The sequence below is a fragment of the Sarcophilus harrisii genome, chromosome 6 (assembly GCF_902635505.1).
Source record: "Sarcophilus harrisii chromosome 6, mSarHar1.11, whole genome shotgun sequence".
Taxonomy (NCBI): Eukaryota; Metazoa; Chordata; class Mammalia; order Dasyuromorphia; family Dasyuridae; genus Sarcophilus; species Sarcophilus harrisii.
In genome coordinates, this window is record NC_045431.1 from 135,619,991 (window position 1) to 135,643,953 (window position 23,963).

Sequence of the window (23,963 nt, forward strand, 5' to 3'; positions counted from 1 at the left end):
TCCTCCTTAGCTTCTCCACTGAAACCAAGACACTAGAAAGACTCTAAGAAAGCTAGCCTGGGCTCCAGGAAAGGAAGATGTGAAGGAGATAGTAAAGGATTTGGACTTTAACACCTGGCTATTCTTGTAGTGATTACTCAACTAAATTGAAGGCAGCTCCAAGAGCTCCAGAAAATCAACAAAAACATTAGATTTTGGCATCCGAATGTGGAATTAAGAATTTACAATCAGCAGTCCAGATTGACACAATCCTGAATTCAGTGGAAAGCCTCTGCTCCTGATTTCAGTGGGAAAGTCTCCAATACTGAGTTCAGTGGAAAAGTCTCCGGTGACCCAGAAATTAAGATGAATACAAAAATAGAAAAGAAGGAAACTTTGTTAAGGGTTAAAGTATTGTTTCAGCTGAATGGGACAAATGTTTAGAAAGGAGCCTTTTCCACTTCAAGGAAAATATGTCAAAAACTTAGTTAAATTCATAAAAAACCAAGGTTTGATTGTAACTTGGGAGCAGATCATTGAACTTTTAGAAACATTACAATACACATCTCCTTGGTTCTCAAAGGAAAAAGAATTAGATCCAGACAAGTGGAAATTAATAGGAGAGCAACTAAGTGAATATTAAAATGATAATGGCCCTGATTCAATTCCTAAAGAAACATTTTATATGTATAACTTAATACAACTGGCTTTAGGGAATTATATAAGTATTAGAAAAAGAAAAAAGAAGAAAGAGCAGGAGGGGGAGGATACTGACAAACTAAGTGAAAAGCATGAAGAATCAGATAAGAATGGAGTTAAGTACAATTTTGATGAAATTAAGGAATGTGGGGCTTCACAGCAGAAGCCATTAGGGCTCTCCCTAACTCTCCCCCCTCAATTAACCCTTCATGGGTGGAGGGAGAAGGAGGAGGAGAGTCAGTAACACAATCAGCACCACCTATGAAGCAGCCTATGATAAGATTACAAAAGGCACTAGTTAAAGCTAAAGAGGAAGGACAGGATATGTCTGATTTTTTAAAAAATGCATACCCTGTTATTGAAGAATTTGATCCTTCAGGTCAAGGCAGGAAGAAGATACACTCCTTTTAATCTGGAAATTGTTAACGGTTTTAAAAAGGCTTGCACTCTTTATGGGGCTACATTGTCTTTTGTTAAGTTGATATTAGAGAAGATGGCTTATAAAATTTTAACCCCTACTGATTGGAAATCTATTGCAGGGACATGTTTAGAACCTGTGGCTTTTGGAGTATAGTGAACTATGTAGAATACAAGCCCAACAAAATAGGCAAACTGTAGTTAATATACAAATCACCTTGGACCAACTAGCAGGAAAAGGTCAGTATGCAAACGCTTCAGTACAAATTAATTACCTTTGATAGAATATGAGCAAACTACTGCTGCTGCTATCAAAGCATGGCACTCCCTCCCAGGAAAAGATAGAAGAGAAGCCCTCACAAAAATAGAACCCTTTGCTGATTTTGTGGGACATCAGCAAATAGTTGTCATATGAACCATTGATGAAAATGCTGCAACAGGAATAATGATCAAAAAACAGGCTAATGAAAATGCTATTGAGGTTTGTAGAAGAATTATACTAGGACTACACAAGGATGCTACTTTAAAGAAGATCATAAGATGCTATGCCACAGTGGGCACAAATATCTTTTATAGTCTATGATGCAGAACATGGGAAGACAGGGTCCCTTGTGGCAAGGGACTTCCAGAGAGATTCTTCAATGCTTTCAGTGTGGTAAAGCAGGGTATCTGAAAGCTCAATGTAGGCATAGTGACAAAGGGAGAAGACAGGGTGAGAGAACAAGACCCAAAACCCATGCAATAAGGGCTTCCACTGGGCCTCAGAATGTAGATTGACCCAGGGAAATGAGAGGCAGGGCCCAGCTTCAAGACCTCAACAAAAAACAGATGGGGCAAGATGGCAGCTGAAGTTACACCCAGAGAATCTTTAGAACTTCAATACTCTGATATGATCAATCAGCAGAGAAGCAATCAGATGGCAGAAAAGGATAACATGATCAGCCAAAAAGCAATCAGATGGGAGAAAGAGATCACAATTGGAGAGAATATAGGCTTTTTAACCCGACAGAAGGGCAGTGTCCAGTGCAAGCAGCTCCAATATAATCTCCAGGTGATGGGGAAAAATTCAGAAAGTGATGAATAGCAGGCACTAGATAGGCTAACTGCTTAGGATCTTGTATCTCTTGTATCTCTACAGATGGAGAAGGAATCAGAGGAGTGTCAAAGAGCATCTTGAGAGAGACAGAAAAAGAGAAAAACCTCAAAACAAAGGAGGAGACATAAGACACATCTGACATTGAAAGAACATGGCTGATAATGAAACTGTTACAGAACTTCAAAACCAGCAGGAATCATTGGATTCCCTGACATATGATAAGACTGTTAACAGAACTTTAAAACTTGCAGGAATCATTGGATTCTCTGACATATGAAGTAATGGACAACAGATTGGTTTGGGGCTATTTCTAGGACTTATGGACATGTATAATTCCTCATGTTGATTAATGTCTTTTGTTTGTAATACCTCCCATGTTGATGGATTTTTGTATACCTGTTTCAAGTGAGATCCTTTAGAAACCCACTAATCTGATTTGATTCCCCCTTTTCCTTTGGTTTTCATCTCTCTTCTTGAGATGTCAGGGAGGGCATGATCACCTATGTTCTAAAGCAAAAGAAAGCAGGAGATGGTATGGGTCAGAACTCTGTACTTAAAACAAGGATTCTTACAAGGTGCTACTTCAGTGGCATTGATGAGACAATGGTTATCTAATTTAGCATGGTGATTAATAGTTATCCAAGTTCAGCATGATTGATTTAATCTTACAACAAATAATGGTTTCCAAGTGATATAATGATTCACTTATATTCAGTATGATGAATGGATTTAATTGTAATAGAGTGTAAGAAGTCAGAGTCAGACCTAGAGGAGGACTCAGGGATAGACAGAGAAGACAAAGGACTGGAGGCTGGAGGACAGACTCAAAGACAAAGACCTTTGAGATGTGTGTCTTGTCTCCTTCACTTCTCCACTAAGACCAAGGACTTGGGCTGGTCCCAAGATCCTCCAGACAGCTAGTCTGAAGACTATATTTTAATCTCACCAGTGTGGGGAGCTCTAGAAAACAATGGTACATTTTGTCACCCCAATTTGGGGGCTCTAGAAAGCAGGACATTACATTTGGATGTGCAGACTGCTGAATGGCTGACTGACTGAGACTGCTGACATAGACAGGGAGACCGAAGGAGACAGGATAGTCACCACAAGGGACTTTGTCTTGAAGTCTGAGCTAAACTAGATAACCATGGTCTTATCAATTCCATTGAGTTAACACCTTGTGGTAAGAATCCTTGCCTCAAGTATATGTCTCTAGAGTTTTGACCCAGTACATAAAAAGACAAAATAGATAGTCAGAGAGAGAGGCAGAAACAGAGACAGAGAGAGAGACAGAGACAGAGAGGTGATGATAGATAGATAGATAGATAGATAGATAGATAGATAGATAGATAGATAAGTCTGTGGGTAGGCAGGTATATAGGTAGGTAGGCAGGCAGCTAAGTAGGTAGGTAGGTATATATCTCTTTCCACATATGTGTATACATTTATTATTGTGGAGAAATGAAAACAAAGTGAGTAACCATCAATTGGGGAATTGCTGAACAAGTTATAATATATAGACAAAACGGAATAGTGTTCCAGTGTAAGAAATGGTGATGGTTTCAGAGAAATTAGTAAAGACTCATATGAAAGTATGCAAAATGAATTGAGCAGAACCAGGAGAACAATTAATTCTGAAAATAAGAAGCTAGAACCCAAAGTCACATCACTTCCATCATATGAACTTTGCATATGAATAGCTGCTTTTGTAAAATTCTTTAAAGAAAAAAGCAAAGAAACACAAATCCTGTGATTTGTCCTTATGATCCCAGTCTAGGTCATCAATTTCCTCTTCTTTTTTCTAGCAACTCTTTCTCAGAACCCTCTGTGAACCAATTCCAGCTACCTTCTTAGAAACCTTCCCAAGGTTTCTATTCCAAAATATGTATCGTTGTGCATTTGGAGTCTGATATGACTCACAAGTCAGCACTTCATAGAGATTCATGTTTTCATATTTCATTCTCTTTTTCTGTTTTACTTCATATATGAATATGTTCTCAAACCTTCACTCATGTTATCTAGTAAAATGAGTGGAATCTCCAGCAAGGTAAGAGACAATCACAAGAATCCAGGAATCAGAGTTTATTCTGAGTATCTCGGTGTAGCATCAGTGCCTGGACACTGAGAGGATGGAGCAAAAGCACATACTGTCTCAGGCAAGCCATATCACCTCCGTTACTCTTAAACTGAATGAAAAATGCTGTTAAGTTTGGATTATTTGTATTTAAATTTGTAGAAATATTAACATCACTTGCACATTTAACTGTAGACTAACATTACCTCAAATGCCAATCTTTCTGACCTCAAATGACAATTTTTCTGATAGTTCATGAAATACATACTATATGTACATAAATATAAAAAAAAAGACTTAGGAATGTTTGTTTACTTGTTTATGTGTGTTCTCTTTAACACAACAATTGGATTGATGTAAACTAGGCAGGAAAGGACAAAGTAGAAAAATTAAGAAAACCTCAGGACAAAAAACTAAATTAAACTAAATCTCTCAAATTACAAATGATATAAATTAAGCCCAGAATCTGAAAATTAAAATCTCTTAATTTATAAATACAAAGTGTCAAATGAAATTCGAGTTAAATTAAACTCCAATTAAACCCAGATAATCTGTATTTTTTTGTGACCAAGGAGTGACTTTTGAAATCATCCATTTCTTACCTTTCCTTAAAAATCCTATCCTACAACTGAGCAAAAGAAGCAAATAGTTCTTTTGTGATATTCTGAAAGACCTATTCAACCAAATTTGCTGACTCTTTTTCTAATATACTGTTTGAAGTGTTATCTTTCTTAGCTAAGATCAATCATCCAATTCTTTGGCCCAAAGCTTCCACTTCTGAAGAAGGAAGAAAGTCATGATCATTAAAAGATTATTACTCATAGAATCTGGCTTCTAATGGTCATATCTTATAACTATGATTTCTAAAAAGGAAAAAAAAGAAAATGTGCAACAGAATTTATTTTCTGAGATTTCTTCTTTAATAAAAATTTCCTCTTATTTTTATAAATCTAGAGAAACTCCTAATGATAGGATGTCACATCCCTTTTAGATGTTAAGATACCATTCAGTATACCAAGTAGAAAAAAAATACAAATTCCATTTTGCACAGCTCACTTTCACTGTCACCAAAGCAAGGCAGGAACCACAACTTTTTGCAGTTCTTCTGTCCCCAAGAACCAACCTCAGTATATATACCTATAGCAACTATACTCTCTTTCTATGACAGTACTGACTTCAAAATTGATTATCAAAATGATATATATTGCCTAACACAGAGATAGTAGATCCCAGAAGGCTAGCTCAGACTGAGATATCTGAGAACTGGCACCCACCTGAACATTGCTCTAGAGTCTCTGCCAATATTTTTCCTTTTACAAGCTAATCAATTCAATTCAAAGCAAAAGACATTTAACCAAATAGGATAGCAAATAAAGTGATAAAATAAAAGAGCCCTCCCATGTACATATGGGATATACTTTTCTATAGATTACCAAAATTCTAGTAAAGAATATATGTAATCAGATAATATATGGAGGACACACAGATGTGCTAGGGAATTTGTATGAAAGGAGAAAATAAGCAAATTTTATCTTGTTTAATCCTCACAACAACCCTAGAAGGTAGGTACTATATCTTTAAAGTGAGAATAGTAAGACCTTTTCTATATACTTCATAAATTTACAAGAATGTATATAATCTAGTAAGATTATAAACATAAAGCACTTTGTGAAATTTAATGTGCCTATTCTCAGCTATACTGAGCTTTGTGTCTCTTTCTCTCTCTGACTCTCTATCCTTCTATCTCTGTTTATTTCTGTCTCTAAGTATTTCTTTGGATCTCTCTTTGTGTCTCTCTGTGTATATCTGGATTTTTTTTTTTATGTCTGCATCTGTTTCTTCCTTTTCTGTCTCATTCTCTCCCTTCCTCCCTTCTTCCTCTCTTCTTCCCTCTCTCACTTTCTCTGCTTCTCTCTATCCCTTTCTCTTCCCTTCCCTCTCACCCTCCTTCCCTCTCTCTCTTTTTCTCTCTTTCATCCTCTCTCTCTGATTTTCTCTCTCCATTTCTCTATATGTGTGTCTCTATCTTTCTCTCTGTCTCTCCTTCCCTCCCCTCCTACTTTCCTCTTTCTGTCTCTCTGTCTCTGTCTCTGTCTCTATGTCTGTCTGTCTCTCTCTCTCTCTCTCTCTCTCTCTCTCTCACACACACACACACACACACACACTGTAATGTCAGAGAAACTGATGCAAGACAGATTGGTTTTTAATCTTTTAATTGTGGAGAGTTTAGGCTAGTCGACTATAATGGGACTCTTGTCCAAAGTGCCCTAAATGACTGAAGCAGGGAACTTTTATAGCTAACTAGGGTTTGCAAACAGAATAACCTGCTTATAGGGAAACAAAGACAGATAATGGGGGAAAGGACACTGAATGAGTGGACAAGCCATAATTCCAGGAAAGGATTATAACTTAATCCTGACAGGATAAAGGTCAAGATAAGAAGGTCAAGAGCAGGAGACAGCAAGGCAAAGGGCAATACTCAAATTGGAATTATCCTAGCAAGGATCGAAATAATGTACCTGGATTTTATGACTCGATGGTATGTCAATGATTTTCCTGACTCAATTCTCCAGGATTGGAGTCCTAATGACAAGGAAAAAGGGAGGGGGAGGCTATAATAATTTTATTCAAGGTATAATCATTCAGGACATTCAGCACACACCATTCAATAAACCCCACTGGCTTTCTGTCACTTATAAAATCAAATACAAAATCCTCTATTTGCTTTCAAAGTTCTTTATAACCTGGTCTCAGCCTTCTTATACCTTACCCATTCCCAGACGCAGGAACCAGGATAGTTTCCATCTCTCAGCTCTAAGTATTTTTGTTGTCTATTTCTCATGCCTGAAATATTATCCCTCCTTATTTTCACTTCCTGACTTCCTTGATTTTCTTCAAATTCCAGTTAAAATTTCACCTTGTACCAGAAACCTGTCCCATTCTTCATTAATGTTAGTGCTTTCTCTTTGTTTATGATTCCCAGTTCATCTTGTAGAAAGCCTTCAACAGGCAGCAAAATAACACAATGAGGTCCTAGAGTCAGGAAGCCTCATCTCCTTGAGTTCAAATATAGCTACAGGCACTTAACCAGATGTGTGACCAGAGGCAAGTCACTTAAAAAGTTAATTTTAGTTTACTCATCTACAAAATGACCTTAGAGAAGGGAATGGAAATCATTTCAGTATCTTTACCAAGAAAATCCCAAATGGGTCATGAAGGCTCATATATAACTGAAGAATGACTGGATAATAAGAAGAAAGAATAATTTAGACTTTAAGATGTGAACTTCTCAAACAAAAATTGATGGAATTAGAGGCATTTAGCCATTGATTGAAGAAGGGTTTCCATACCCTTGGTGACTCTTTAAAAAGCAGGATTTTCTAGGCAAGAAACATCTCTGGACAGTGAGTTCTTTGAAGAGACATAGGGGAGAACATAACTCTTATTACTCAGAGCTAAATTGTTATTTAGAAGAAAAAAGTGAATTTCTCTCTCCTCCTTTCCTGCTTTCCCTAATACAGGCAGTAGAAAATAGTATACTCAGCAGGAAATAGGCCCAGCAATCAAAACCCCAAACAAGAAGAGTTTTGTGAATCTGGAAAGTTAACCCTAACTGTCAAGAGCTGAACTATGGAAAAGATCCAGAGAATATGCACTCAGGCAGAGCAACATGAAAATACCATGAGAAGGGAAAGTACATTGTATGAGTTCCTGTGAGTTGCCTTAGCCCCATGTATTCCCTAAGGGCATTCTTCTCTATTGAGGTTAACTGTATGTCCACATCTTTCCTTTTTCATTTATATCCCTGCCACTTAGCAGTGCTTAGCACATGATAGGTGCTTATTAAATATCTACCCTTTTATAGTAAAGGGAAGGGAAATATTACCATAGTTCTTGAAACACTCTCTCTGCAAATGCCTTGTTTTAAGTTATTAACTATGAAAAATAAGTATATATGAGCTATATAGTCTGAGGATTTTGAACCTACAGAATATCTTGAACATCCCTTATGGAGTTCCAGCTGACTGATAGAGGTAGTCAGGTGTCGTGTAGGGTGTAGGTACCTGAATTTACCTACAATTATAGAATAAATTTTTTTCTTAAAAATCATAGAATCCTCAGAGTCAAGAGGGCTGTCAGCAATCATTTATAGAATCATTAAAGAATGGATTTAGAGTCCAAAGAGACTTTAGAGATCATCTAATCATCATATAGTTTAGAAAACTAAGACCAGAGAGGTCAAGGTCACAGAAACAGTAAATGATGAAACTCAAATCAGATACTCTTACTAAAAATCCAGTCGTCTCTCCCCATAATATTTTTCTCCAATCTAATTTAACCTGTGAGCTGGAAAATAGTAGCTTTATACAGTTCTTTAAGTATAGTTAGAGTGTTCAAGGAGCTAGAATAAAACAATGAATCAGTACCCATGATATAGCCTGTTAAATATTTATGAATTAAGAGCACTGAATTGGCAGCCTTGCAGAAAAGTAGAATGCAAGCTCTCTTTGTCCCAGTTCAGCCCCCATAGCATACAGTTATTCCCTCAGTCTTCAAAGATATTTTTGCTCTTGCTGATCAAATAAATGCAAGCAAGAATGAAACTGAACAAAAAAGGTAAAAATCATTAGCCTTAGTCCTTTTTTCTGATTTTACGAATGGATATGGAGCCAGGAGAAACAAAGCTCCAAGATTTAGAGCAATTATACCTAATACACAGTATGTTCTCCCATATAAATTATGTAATAAATGGTGATTGGGTTTCCAAAATAATCACCAAAATATATTCACTTCATAATAAATTATGTCAAATATATCAAGCATTTATTAAATGCCTACTATATGCTGGTCCCTGTACTCTGCATTAAAGTTACAAAGCAAAAATGAAACAATCCCTGCCCTTAAGGAAATTAAATTCCATGGGGAAGGTCTTGTGCGTATATTTGATGTGTACAAAACACAAATGTTAGAACTAGAACTGTGATTTTCATTAGGGTTTAGAATTTCCCAGATGACAAAATTCCCTCTACCAATTCATGTTGGTACTTTCTCTGCAAAATCTCTCTGCAATAAAGACTCTGCAAGAGTCTTTAAGACTCTGGTCTTAAAGAGTTTCCAAAAACACTAAGAAGTTAAGTGACTTGCCCAGTGTCACACAGGTAGTACATGCTAGAGACAATACTTAAATCCAATTCTGCATTCCAAGTTGAGGTCTCCAATTACTATACCATGCTGCCTATCATGCTGCTAGAACAAAAGGGCAAAAGATTTGAGAATAGAGAACAGAAAATCATTTAAATGATCTACTATAAGAGCTAGACTGGGAAAGAGTAAACTGAAACCTACATAAGTAATACCTCGAGTTCTAAAATAAAAAATGGAGGAACCTTTTAAAAGCCTTTACCTTGAATCCAATCTTTTCACAAAATAATGTTTCTTTCTCTCTCAGTCTCAGAACGCTCACTTTTCTCTCCACACATTGTCTCTAAAAGAAAATAATTGATCACATCAAGATAAAGCACAAAGTAGTTCATTTTAGAAGCCAAATTTCTGAGGCCTCAGATGAAAAATGAAGAGGGAAGAAAGGAAGTTGGGGAAGAGTAAAAGAGTAAATGAAGGGTAGAAAATAGGAGAAGGAAGATAAAAAAGAATCCTGGTGTAAGACAAGCCACAGGCCAAATGTCAAAATAAGCAAAGATTATCTTTGGCACTCACCCAACTCCCATTCTGTTTCTTTCCTTAAGGAAGTTAGGGACAGAAGACAGTTGGGGGAAATTATGGAAGGAAATCACAGGTTTAATTCCTATTCTTATGCTTTGTATGCATTAAATGTCTACCTACGGTCTTCTATGGAATTTAAACTCTTAATTCATTTTGTTTTTGTATCCCCATTGTAGAATACAATGTCCAACACATAATAGGCCCTTTATAAACACTTGATGTTTGTTTATTTGGTAGGTCATAGATTTTGAACTAGAAGGGATCTCAGAGGTCATCAAGTCCAACCCTACCCATTTTATAAATAATGTAACTAAGGCCCAGAGCAGTTCAATGCCCAAGGTGACAGAGCTAGTAAATGTCTAAAGGAAAATATGAATCCAGATCTTCCTGAGTTGTGGTGGTACAGTGGATAGAGTGCCTGGATCTAAAAGTGAAGTTACACTTGCAGTTAACTTTTCTAAATTTTTCCTACTTTTCATTTCTTCTCTTCTTTTAATACTAGACTTCCTAGATTATGGAAGTTTCCAGTTTTTATCGATATTATTGTTGTTTTTCTTTTTTATAATGTACTGAAGCAATAGTGGAATTGGATAACAGAAGACACCAACAGTTAGTAATTAGTATAGTTTGCTTAATAGATGTTTACAAGTTTTTGCTGTGAATATTTTAGGTAGCACTTGTAGAAAAAATAGTCATTTTGCATTATCACTAGGCAGATGCCTCAAGGAGAGGGTAGGGAGAGTTCCTAACCAAGATGCAGGAACATACATAAATTACAAGCCATTGCTAAGAAAATCCCACCCCAGGCTCAGCATACATAAATTCACCCCCATCATTTCTCTAGTGCAAAAGGATTTGGTTGTCAATTCCTTGGATTAATTCTGTGTTTCAGAGTAGCAGCTGGTGAGAGCTTGACTCACCTGAGTTTCATTTTTGGTGAGAGAGATTTTTTCAAGATGGAAATTCACCAGTTGAATTAATCCTTAAAAACCATTATTATTTACAAGTCTACCCTTATCATTCAGGACATATAAAAGACTTTTAAAAGTGAAATTCATGCACAAATTTATTTTCTAGCCTGTTAAAAAAATTTTCCAAAGAGTTTCAGTAAGCTTTAAGCATGTTTGTTTAAAATATAGAAATCTAATACCTTCCAATTAGTTTTCAGGAATCATTGATAAATATCAAAGAAGAAAGAAATTTACTCGACGAATTTTAACAAAATCCTCTGCATAACTGACTAATGAGATTGAAAATGGCTTAGTAAGTATGTCACAGATCTTTGTGAGGTATTAAAATGAAGAATGGAAATAATCTGAATTTAGAACCAGACCTCCAAATCTCTATATCACAAATATTACTACTTTACTAGAAGAGATAAGCCCAAGGACCACTGACTGCTTCCAGCCCTGGGTCACAAGCATTACCCAGGGAAACTACCCCAATGAAAAAAGAGCTAGCACCTATACCAACTACCACAATCATGCAATTTAATCCTAAGGTTAGGAATAATAATTGCCCACTCATGTTTAACATACACACACACACACACACACACACACACACACACATACACACGCCTGCCCTCACAGCTATCATAAACCAGAGAAGCCACCATTTGGGAGCTACAATCTTCAAATTGTAGTGACCACAGCTACTAAAGGCCTAGGAAAGAAATTTCTCCCCACAAAAGTATTTGGCATAGTCAAATTGTTCCATATCAAAACCAGATATGATTTTATTAATGGAAAGAACATCAAAGAGATATATCCATCTGCTTGGCCACTATAACCTAAGGACCATTGGGCTTTTTCATCTGTATTATAGTCAAAATCTTTATATGATTTCTCATCTTGTTAGAATATGAGTTTCTGGAAAGCAAGGTCTGTCCCCATTTTTCTATCTGTATCCCCAACACTCAGTATGGTACTTGGTACATAGGAGGACTTAATAAGTGCCTTTTCATTAATTTATGCAAACATTCATCACAAAGAATTAAACCAAGAATGTTTATATGATACATTCTATTGCAATACTGTCACTAAAATATTGTTTGTAATTTATTATTTATCATTAGTACTAATCTTTTAGTATGAGCAAAAAGGTTTGTAAAGCCTTATTTCTCAAATACATAGACAACTGCATCAAATTTATAAAAATAAGATTCATTCCCTAATTGATAAATAACCAAAATATAGAATTAATCTTCAGGGAAGTAATCAAAGTCATCTATACCCATATAGAAAAAATGCTCTAAATCACCTCTGATTGTTGAAATACAAAACAAATAATTCTGAGGTACTACCTCTGCCTAGTAGATTGGCTAATAAGAAAAAAACGGAAAATAATAGATATTGTGGATATGGGAAAATTGAGACAACAATGCATTATTGGTGGAGAGAAATTTGGGACTATACCCAGAAGTCTATAAAACCTTTTGACCCAGATATACCACTCCTATATCTGTATCCCAAATAAGATTTTTTAAAAAGGAAATATGTACAAGACTATTTATAGTCCTCTTTTCTGTAGCAAAAAAAAAAAAGGAAATTGAGGGGATGCCCATCAATTGGGAAATGGCTGAATGAGTTGGTGGTATATGATTATCATGGAATACTATTGTGCTATAAGAAATGGTTGTGCAGCATGTTCTCAAAAATACCTGAAAAGCTTTACATGAACTGATGCACAATGAAATTTAACAGCAATACTGGAAGATCAACTATGAATGATTTAGCTTTTCTCAGCAATACAATGATTTAAGACAACCTTGCAAAACTTAGGATGAAAAGTACTTATTCATCCCTAGAAAAAGAACTGATGGATCTGAAAACAGATTGACGCATTTTTACTTTGGTCTATGTTTTCTTTTAAATGATCAATGTGGAAATATGTTTTTCATGACTACATATGTATACCTATATCAAATTATTGCCTTCTTAATGAGGGGTTTCTGGAGGGAGGGGAAGAGTTTGGAACTCAAAAATTTTTAAATGAATGTTGAGTTGGTTTTACATGTAAAATACTAGATCAACTTAGTTTATGACATCTCCTAGCTCTCCAACTCAATTCATCATCTTCACACTTTCCATCATGAGGGACCCCAGGCAAACATCACCACATCTGTTCTCATAAATCCTTTTATTTATCCTTTTAGCATATTGCCATATGAAGCCCTATTACTCTGATTTAGATCATCTCCTAACATAACAAAGGTTAATGAAGCTGTTAAATCTTAAGACGCCTTCTAGCCTTTAATAATGATATTCAGCAATCACTGAAAGAACTACTTATTTTTCTATGCTTTTGAATATAAAGAATTGTTTTTTTTCTTATTGTTATATAAAACCTCTCACTGACTGTTACCAATATGGAATTCATTATAAATTTGAAACACTAAATCTTTCAAATGTGAGGGATTCCAAAATATATCATATTCAATAGTCAATCCATCAACCGTCAATCCATTGAATTTTAGTGTTCAGAATACTTGTGTGCTAAACTGTGTTTAAAAGAAAGTTTTAAAGAGGACAATGCCAAATCTGTGGTACTCTACATTTTCAAAGCAAGCTCTTATTTTTCCTTCTTACCCATGATGGATATTTTTCTTTAGGAAAATAATATACACAACCAACTTTACTATTTAAAACATAATGTATTGTGCTCATATCTTCTCAGACCTGGGAGAAGAGAAGAGATTTAGTCCCTTTTTCCATCATCACCAATTCCTATTTCTGTCTCTCCTTTTTAAACCATCTCTCTCTTCCCTTTCTGCACTTTCTTCCAAAAGAATTTTTTACCAAAACAACATAAAGAGCAGAGTGGATCATTCATAGAATCACAATTCTGAGCCATTATTCAATGAGGATAAAGAAGTTGACTCACTGGAGCACTTCATATATAGAAAGTAATAAAATATTTTAATATGGTTAATAAATTATTTAATATTTCATTTATAGCCATTCCTAAAGAATGTCTAAACTCATTCTCTTTCCTTTCAAGCACTCCACTCTAATTTTATCATTACTGTCAAGATTACCATCATCTTCTTAGTCTCCAAGCTGGCAACCTAAATGTTATATTCAACTGCTCACTTTCACAAACCATACCCTTTCTACATATTATCTATTGCAAGATTCCATTGATTCTGCCTTTGTAACATTTTTACTGTGCACCACCTTCTCTCTTCTGCCACTATCATTACTTAGTTTATATCTTCATTAGCACACTGGAACACTATCATAGTCTATTGGTTGGCCTCCCTGCCTCATGTCTCTCCCCACTAAGTCTACCCTTTACTCAGCTGTCAAATTAATTTTCTTAAAGCCCAGGTCTGATCTTGTCATTCCTCTCTTCAATAAACTCAATAAACAAACAAACAAAAAAATCATCTGGTATTCAATTCAGAACCTATACCCTACACACATTTTTCTAGTTTTTGCACCCTGATCTCTCACCTATAATCTCTGCATTCCAGTGATTGGCCCCCTTCAACAGAAAAAAAATCTACCATCTCCTGATACTATGCATTTTCATTGGTGGTTGCCCATACATTGAATTCTTTCTCTTTCATCTGCCTTCTGGCCTCCCTGGATTTTTTGAAGTCTCACTAAAAATCTCACCTTTTATAAGAAGTCAATCAATCACCTTTAATACTGTTTCCCTTCTCGTTTCTTCCCAGTTTGTCCTATATGGATCTTGTTTGTATGTAGTTTTCATATGGACTCTGCATTAGACCGTAAATTCCTTTAGAGAAGATACTAATTTTTTTTTTTTTTGCCTTTCTTTGTATCCCTAATGCTTAGCACAATTCCTGGAAGAAAACAAGTGTTTAATAAATGTCATGCAGACATGAAGAGTCTGCAATATACATTGGTGGGGGAACACCCAAACCCAAAAAAAAAAAAATCCCATGTGAAAAAATACTCTCAGAATGAGATGCCTCAAAAATGAGATACCAAAAAATGGGCATCAGAAAAAAAGAGTACTGCATACCCAATTCTGAAAATTTCAAAAATATTAATTTTGCAAAAATGAAATTTTAAAATTAAATGGATACTTTCTCCTTTTTCCTAATTAATCCATACCAAATTGTCAAAGTTAAAATTAATTTTACCAAAAGACTGGTGTGACACTAACCAGGTGAATTAGTCATTTTTGTTACAGTGAACAAAATCAGTGCACTCCTTGTTATTATCATTTTATTATTATTTTTAAAAAGTCATCACTGAAAAATTCAACATATAAAGTCAATAATCACTTAAGTCACAGAAACTTAAAATCTTTTGTTTGGGAGTAATTAGAGAAAAGAATAGAAAGATTATGACTCCAGAAAGCTTTGCACCAATCTGAGATGGTTTGATGTACTTCTAATTTAGCTAAATTTTATCTCTGTAAAACCATTCTCAGACTAATCCAAATCCAGGCTAATCCAGACAAATTCTGGGAAAACAGGATGTTTTTTGGAAAGAAAAATTAAGCTAATGCCTGCAAACACAAGGGCCCCTGTGCTCAAACCGAAGGCTTACTTACAGCTGCACAGAAAGCTTGGAACAGTGCCATTTTTACACTAGGAGCAGAGCTCAACCATAAAAGTAAATAAAGAGGAAATACCAAAAGAAAAGAGGAAAAAATGAGCAAAAAACAGAAAAAGAAAACAGAAAAGAACTTTGACTATAGAAAGCTACTATGATGACAGGGAAGATCAAAATACCTAAATTCACATGAGGACAAAATGTCCAAAAAGGAAATTTCAAAGAATCGTATGAATTGTTCTCAAGCTCAAAGAGACTTTTTGGAAGTGCTCATAAAAGACATTAAAAGGCCAATAAGAAAGATAAAAGAAAAAAATGAACTCTTTGTGAATGAAAGATATGCAAGAGGGTCATCAGCTTGAAAAAGGAATGCAATTCCTTAAAAAATACAATTGGCCAAATGCAAAAAAAAAAAAAAAATCCACTGAAGAAAAACAGCACCTTCAAAAATAGAAGTAATCAATTGAAAAAATTGGAAAAAGAGATACAAAAGCCAAATGAAAAAAAATCATACATTAAAAACTATAACATGGGGAAATGAAAGCAAATGACTCTAGGAAACAAAAAAAAAATCAGTCAAATGAACTAAAAAGAATGAAAAAGTGGAAGAAAATGCAAAATACCTCATTAGAAAATCCAGAAAAAAACAACAAATTAAAAACTCCCAATTAAATACCAAATTAGACATTCTGAAACTCAAAGGAGAGATTAATAAAACTGAAACGAAGAAAACTATTGAACTAATAAATAAAACTAAAAACCAGTTTTGTGAAAAAAGCAACAAAATAGATAAACCTTTGGTTAATTTGATCAGAAAAAAGAAAGGGAAAAAAATCACCAGCATCACATGAAAAGGGTGAATTTAACACTGATGAAAAAGAAATTAAAATGGTAATTATGAGCTATTTTGCCCCACTGTATGGCAGCAAGTCTGACAATCTAACAAAAATGGATGATTATTTACAATAATATAAATTGCTCAGATTAAAAGAAGATGAAATAAATTGCTGACATAGTCCCATTTTAGAAAAAGAAATTGTGCAAGTCATTAATGAAATCCCTAAGCAAAGATCTCGTGGGATTCTCCCAAACATTTAAAAAATAATTAGTTCCAATAATATGTTGGAAAAATAGATGGAGTCCCACCAAATTCCTTCTGATTCAAATAAGCTACAGATACCTAAACGAGAAAGGACCAAAACAGAGAAAGGAAATTACAGATGAATCTCCCTAATGAATATTGATGGAAAAATTTTAAATAAAAATATTACCAAAGAGATCACAGCAACTTATTAACAGGATAATACATTATGACTAAGTGGAATTTATACTAGGAATGCAGGGCTGGTTCAATATCAGGGAAACTATTACCATAACCAACCATATCAATGACAAAACCAACAGAAATCATGTGATAATCTCAATATGTGCAGAAAAAGAATTTGACAAAATACAGCATCCATTCCTGTTAAAATCACTAGAGAGCAATAGGGATAAAGGGAGCTTTCCTTAAAATAAAAAGCAGTATCTATCTAAAACCAACAGCAAGCACTATTTGTAATGGAGAGAAACTAGAAGCATTCCCAATAAGATCAGGGGTGAAACAAGGATGCTCATTATCATTACTATCATTCAACATTATTTTACCAGAAATGTTGGCTTTAGGAATAAGAAAAGAAAAGGAAAAGAAAGGAATTAGACAATAAGGAATAAAGTATCCCTCTTTTCAGATGATATGTTATATTTAGAACATTCTAGAACATCATCCAAAAACCTACTCAAATTAACAGCTTTATCAAAATTGCAGAATATAAAATAAATCCACACAAATTATCCATGTGTCTATTTTTTATTGACATAGCCCAGTAGCAAAAGATAAAAAGAGAAATTCTATTTAGAATATCAGTAGACAAAATATAATATTTGTGTGTCTACCTGTCAAGACAAATACAGCAACTATATGAACACAATTACAAAACACTTCTCACACAAATAAAGTCAGATCTAAAAAATTGAAAAAATATCAATTGCTCATGACTGGCCAAGCTAATGTATTAAAAATGATAATTCTGCCTAAATTAGCCTACTTGTTCAGTGCCATGCTAATCAAACTGCCAAAACATATTTTTATAGAACTAAAAAATAAATAAATAAATAACAAAAGCCATCTGGAATAACAAAAGATCAAGAATATCAAGGGAATTAATGGGGGAAAAAATTACAAAGGATGGTGGCTTGTCAGTACCAGATCTAAAAGTATATTATAAAGCAGCAGTCATCAATACCATTTGGTACTGGCTAAGAAACATGGTGGTAGATCAGTGAAATAGGTTAGATACACACTACACAAAAAGCTATAGAAATCTAATATTTGATAAACCCCCGAATTCTATTTTCTGGGATAAGAACCCACTATTGGACAAAACTTGCTGGGAAAAGTGGAAAACAATATATTAGAAACTTGGCATAGAATCAAAATGGTACATGATTTAGGCAAAAAGAGTGATACCATAAGCAAATAAGCAACAGATAATTTACCTATCAGATCTTTGGAAAGGGGAGGAATTTATGACCAAAGAAGAACTAGAGAAAATTATGAAAGGCAAAAGGGATAACTTCAATTACATTAAATTAAAAAGATTTTGCACAAACAAAACCAAGAGAAACAAGATTAAAAGGGAAGTACAAAGCTTTAAAAATCTTTATAGCCAGTATTTCTGATAAAGGTCTCATTTCTAAAATACCAAAAGAACTGTGTGAAATTAATAAAAATACAAGCCATTCTCCAATTGATAAAAATGGTCAAAGTATTTGAAGAGACAATTTTCTAGATGAAGAAATTAAAACTATAGTTATGTGAAAAAATGCTCTGTATCACTACTGATTAGAGAAATGCAAATTAAAACAACTCAGAAACATCTCATAATTCTCAGATTGGCTAAAATGACAAGGAAAGATAATGACAAATGTTGGAGGGGATGTGGGAAAATTGAGACACTGTGGTGTAATTGTGAAATGATCCAAACATCCAAACAGAGAGAAAGCAATTTGGAACTATGCCCAAAGGGCTATAAAACTATGCGTATCCTTTGTCCCAGCAGTGCCACTATTGAGTTAATATCCTAAGGAAATCATAAAGGAAGGGAAATGAACCACATGTACAAAAATGTTTGTAGCAGCTCTTTTTTGCAATAGCAAACAATTGCAAAATGAGTAGATGCCCATCAGTGGGGGAATGGTTTAATAAATTGTGGTATATGAAAGTAATGGAATATTATTGTTCTATAAAAATGATGAATAAGTTTATTTTACAAAGACCTTGAAAGATTTACAGGAACTGATAGAGTGAAATAAGCAGAACCAGGAATATCTTATACACAAGAATGTGTGATGATCAATTATGAAAGAACTGGTTCATCTGTCGTTCAGTGATCCAAGGCATTCCCAAAATTTGGATAGAAAATGTTATCTATATCCAGAAAAAAAGAACTATGGAAATTAAATGTAAATCAACATATGCTATGTTGACTTCTTTTTTCTGTCTTTTTTTTCTTTCCCATTGTTTTTCCCTTTTGTTCTGATTTTTCTCTTTCAACGTGATTCATAAAGCAATGTGTATTAAAAATAAATAAATTTAAAAGAGGGTAAAAAAAGAATGTGCACAGTAAAAAAACTAATAAAGTAGGATAAATGAGAAAAATAGAATGGAGAGAAATGCCTAGTTAATAATTATTACTGTGGAAAAAATTTAAAGCAATAAAGATTTCATTTCTCAAACATATAGAAAACTGAATCAAATTTACAGTTAATCTATTTCTCAATTGATAAATGGTCAAAGGATATGAATAAACAATGAAAATTATCTATAGTCACATTTTTAAAAATGCTCTAAAACACTATTAATGAGAGAAATGTAAATTAAAACAACTCTGAGCTTCCACCAGGCATCTAACACATTGGCTAAAATGACAGAAAAATAAAATGACAAATTTTGGAGTGTATATGTGAAAAATTAAGACATTAATGTACTACTGGTGAAGTTGTATAGCTGATTCAATCATTCTAGAGAGCAATTTGGAATTATGCCCAAGGGGCAATAAAACCATACTATACCACAGCCAGAAATGTCGTATTCTCTTCTTTTTTATATAATATATGATGGTTCTCTCTGGGACAGGTTTCCTAGGGAAGTTTCTGGAGGCAGCCTTAGTTTCAGTTCAAAGTAACAATCACCTCAAATACAGCCAGGAATTAATATCCAGTCTTTTATTGTCTCCTTCCAAGTCTTGTGTCTTTTCTTAGGCCCAGTTAGCTTTCTTAGAGGCCTCTCCCTCCTTGGTTCCAAGAGCTCTTGCAGCTTGTCTTTTGTCACTTCCAGCTCCCTCTGAATCTGTTCTCCTCCTCCTAATCCTTCGTTCTGCCCAACTGCAGTCTCTAGCTTGTCAATCTCCGGAACTGACTGACTCCACTGACTCAGTTCCTTTTTATGCTCTTTTAGAGGTGTAAATTCAAAGGTTGACTCCTCCTCCGAGAGTGGGATTGTGGGAGGTGTGAATCTCATTCTTGTATATCTCATATTGAATTCTGACTTGTGAATCTCCCAAACTCGTGAACTAATGTGTGTGAGCTAATGTATGAACTCTCAGAGGTGCAAACCCAAGCACACAAGCATTGCTTCCATCAATTCCATTGAGTTAATGGAATTCTAACTAGGATTCTAACAGTTTATTTTCCCAAGAGATAAAAAATAAAAATTAAAAGTACCTGTGTATACAAAACTATTTATAGCAGCTCTTTTCATGGTAGCAAACAATTGGTAATTGAGGGGATGTCCATCTATTTGGAGTGGCTAAAAAAATTGTTATATGTAATCGTGATGAATTGTGCTTTAAAAGAAATGATGAGCAGGATGCCCTAAAAAAATCTGGAAAGATCTACATGCAAAGCAAAACAAACAGAAACAGAACACAGTGCATAGTAACAGAAACATTGCTATTTTCAGTGATAACAATAATCCAAAACACTTCTGAAAGACTTATCATAATGAATGCTGTGCATCTCCAGAGAAAGATTTGGTAGAACCTGAATATAGATTAAAGATTTTTTTTCTTTATTTTTCATGGGATTGTATTGTCTGTATTTTCTTTCACAGCCTTCTTAATGGAAATGTGTTTTGCATGACTATACATATAACCTATGTTAAATTACTTGCCTTCTCAATTGGGGGGGGGGGGGGGGGTGGAAGGAGAGAGAGAATTTGGAACTCAAAATTTGATTTTAAAAAAGAATGTTAAAATTGGAATTGGGAAAAATAAAACATTAATATACAAAAATAAATGTTAGTCCAAAATTAGCATGAGCAGCAGAGAGTCAATCCATACTTTGCTACATCTCAACCTCAGAGGCTCCATTGAGTGCATAATCATCTGTGAACAACCAGTTATGCACCAACTCTCCCTTGGCTAGTAGTCTTTTCAAGTTAAATACTTTACTATAAAAGTGATGCAAAATGGGACAGCTAGTTGGTGTAGTGGATAGAGGACCAACCCTGAAGTCAGGAGTCCCTCAGTTCAAATCTGGCCTCAGTCACTTCCTGGTTGTGTGACCCTGGGAAAATCACTTAACCCCAATTGCCTCAGGGAAAAAAAAAGTGGTGGATGGCTTTAATGATGTTTTTCCTTTATTGAAGCCATCCAATTACATCATGCAAAAAAGGATGGAAGCAAGCATAGAGCTCTGCTTCACACCATTGGTGACTGGGAAAATTTTGTCCATTATCCAGAACCCAGACAAGTATGTTTTGATAAAATTGACGTATAATACTAATAAACTTCTCCTGGATGCCAAATTTTGCTATATTTTTCCATAATCCATCATAATTAACATTATCAAAGCCCTTTATTAGTTCAATGAACATTGTATATAAACATCTATTCTGCTACTGTCATTTCTCTTGAGTTGCTGAGCTGCAATCATCATATTCACCATTCCTTGACCCTTTCTGAAACCACACTGGCCATTTTCCAAGTTACCATTTTCCAGGTGAAGGCTTGACCATTTAAGGAGGATTTGGGCAAGAATTTTGCCAGCAATTACTAAGAGAGGGATCCCCATTGTGACTGTCAGAAGACAACCTTTGAATGAAGGCATTCTTGAACTCCTACAGGATAATCTCTTCTTGTCATACAATCCAAAAAATTTTAGTTAGCTTTTGTATGAGCAGAAGACTCTCTACCTTGTAAAAATACACTGAAATATAATCAGTACCTGGTGCTTTGCCAAAAGAGAGGAGTCAAGAGTCATTCAAAATCTCTTCTTCAGTTGGAAATTTGGCTAGAAAGAGATACTTCAAACTGAGATATATGGTCAGTAGCTTCAGCATTGATTGATGATGGATTACTGAGAACACTAAGGAAGTATTCAGCTCATCTCTCCAGGTTCATATCTTCATCATTAATCAATGTGGCTTAATCACTTCTGAGTAACTGAGATGCACCCAAAGTGTTTGGCTCATAAATAGCCTTCATCCATCATAAAAGCCCATTAGATTGTTACTATCAGCATAAAACTGAATTCCATTTGCCTTCTTACTGAGCCAATAATCCTGTATCTTATTTCTAAGCTGCCTTTGAACTTTTTTTTGATGGAGTTAAACACAGCCTTCTTAGAAATAGACAAACTATTCTGGAGTTAAATTCTGTAGAGTTCTCATTTTTCATTTAGCAGCTTCTGAATTTTTATATCTTTTTTTTTACCTAGTATCCAGCATTCTTTTTTTTTAATAACTTTTTATTGACAGAACGCATGCCAGGGTAATTTTTTACAACATTATCCCTTGCACTCACTTCTGTTCTGATTTTTCCCCTCCCTCCCTCCACCCCCTCCCCCAGGTGGCAAGCAGTCCTATACATGTTAAATAGGTTACAGTAGATCTTAGATACAATATATGTGTGCAGAACCAAACAGTTCTCTTGTTGCTCAAGGAGAATTGGATTTAGAAGGTATAAATAACCTGGGAAGAAAAACAAAAATGCAAGCAGTTTACATTCATTTCCTAGTGTTCTTTCTTTGGGTGTAGCTGCTTCTGTCCATCCTTGATCAATTGAAACTGAGTTAGATCTTCTCTTTGTCAAAGAAATCCACTTCCATCAGAATACATCCTCATACAGTATCGTTGTTGAAGTATATAATGATCTCCTGGTTCTGCTCATTTCACTCAGCATCAGTTCATGTAAGTCTTGCCAATCCTCTCTGTATTCATCCTGCTGGTCGTTTCTTACAGAACAATAATATTCCATAACATTCATATACCACAATTTACCCAACCATTCTCCAATTGATGGGCATCCATTCATTTTCCAGCTTCTAGCCACTACAAAGAGGGCTGCCACAAATATTTTGGCACATACATGTGCCTTTCCCTTCTTTAGTATCTCTTTGGAGTATAAGCCCAGTAGAAACACTGCAGGATCAAAGGGTATGCACAGTTTGATAACTTTTTGAGCATCGTTCCAAATTGCTCTCCAGAATGGCTGGATGTGTTCACAATTCCACCAACAATGTATCAGTGTCCCTGTTTTCCCACATCCCCTCCAACATTCCGCGTTATCTTTCCCTGTCATTCTAGCCAATCTGACAGGTGTGTAGTGGTATCTCAGAGTTGTCTTAATTTGCATTTCTCTGATCAATAGTGATTTGGAACACTCTTTCATATGAGTGGTAATAGTTTCAATTTCATCATCTGAAAATTGTCTGTTCATATCCTTTGACCATTTATCAATTGGAGAATGGCTTGATTTCTTATAAATTAGAGTCAATTCTCTATATATTTTGGAAATGAGACCTTTATCAGAACCTTTGACTGTAAAAATGTTTTCCCAGTTTATTGTTTCCCCTCTATTTATATCATTTTTATCAAATAATTCTTTTTTCATTTTTTTTTTGTTTTAGTTTTCCCAGTTACATGGGAAAACATTTTTTATACATTTATTTTTAAAACTTTGAGTTTTAGGAGCAACTAGATGGTGCAATGGGTAGAGTACCACCCTTGGAATCAGGAGGGCCTAAGTTGAAATTAGGCCTCAGACACTTAAACTTATTTGCTGTGTGACCCTGGGCAAGTCACTTAACCCCAACTTTCTAAAAGGAAAAAAAAAGAAAAAAAAAACTTTGACTTTCAAATTTAAACAGATTAATCTATATTAAATCCCCTATGATTTTCCTTTCCTGACTATCCCCTTATGCTTTTACTGTGTCCTGTATTTCAAAGTCAAATTTCTATTCAGTTCCAGTTTTTTCATCATGAATGCTTGAAAATTCTCTATTTCTTTAAATATTCATCTTTTCCCCTTAAAAGATTATTTGAAGATATTTGAAGGAATTTGAGGGAGCCTTTATTCCGCCATCTTGATTCTTACTCCTTAATCAAACAAATCTTGATTTT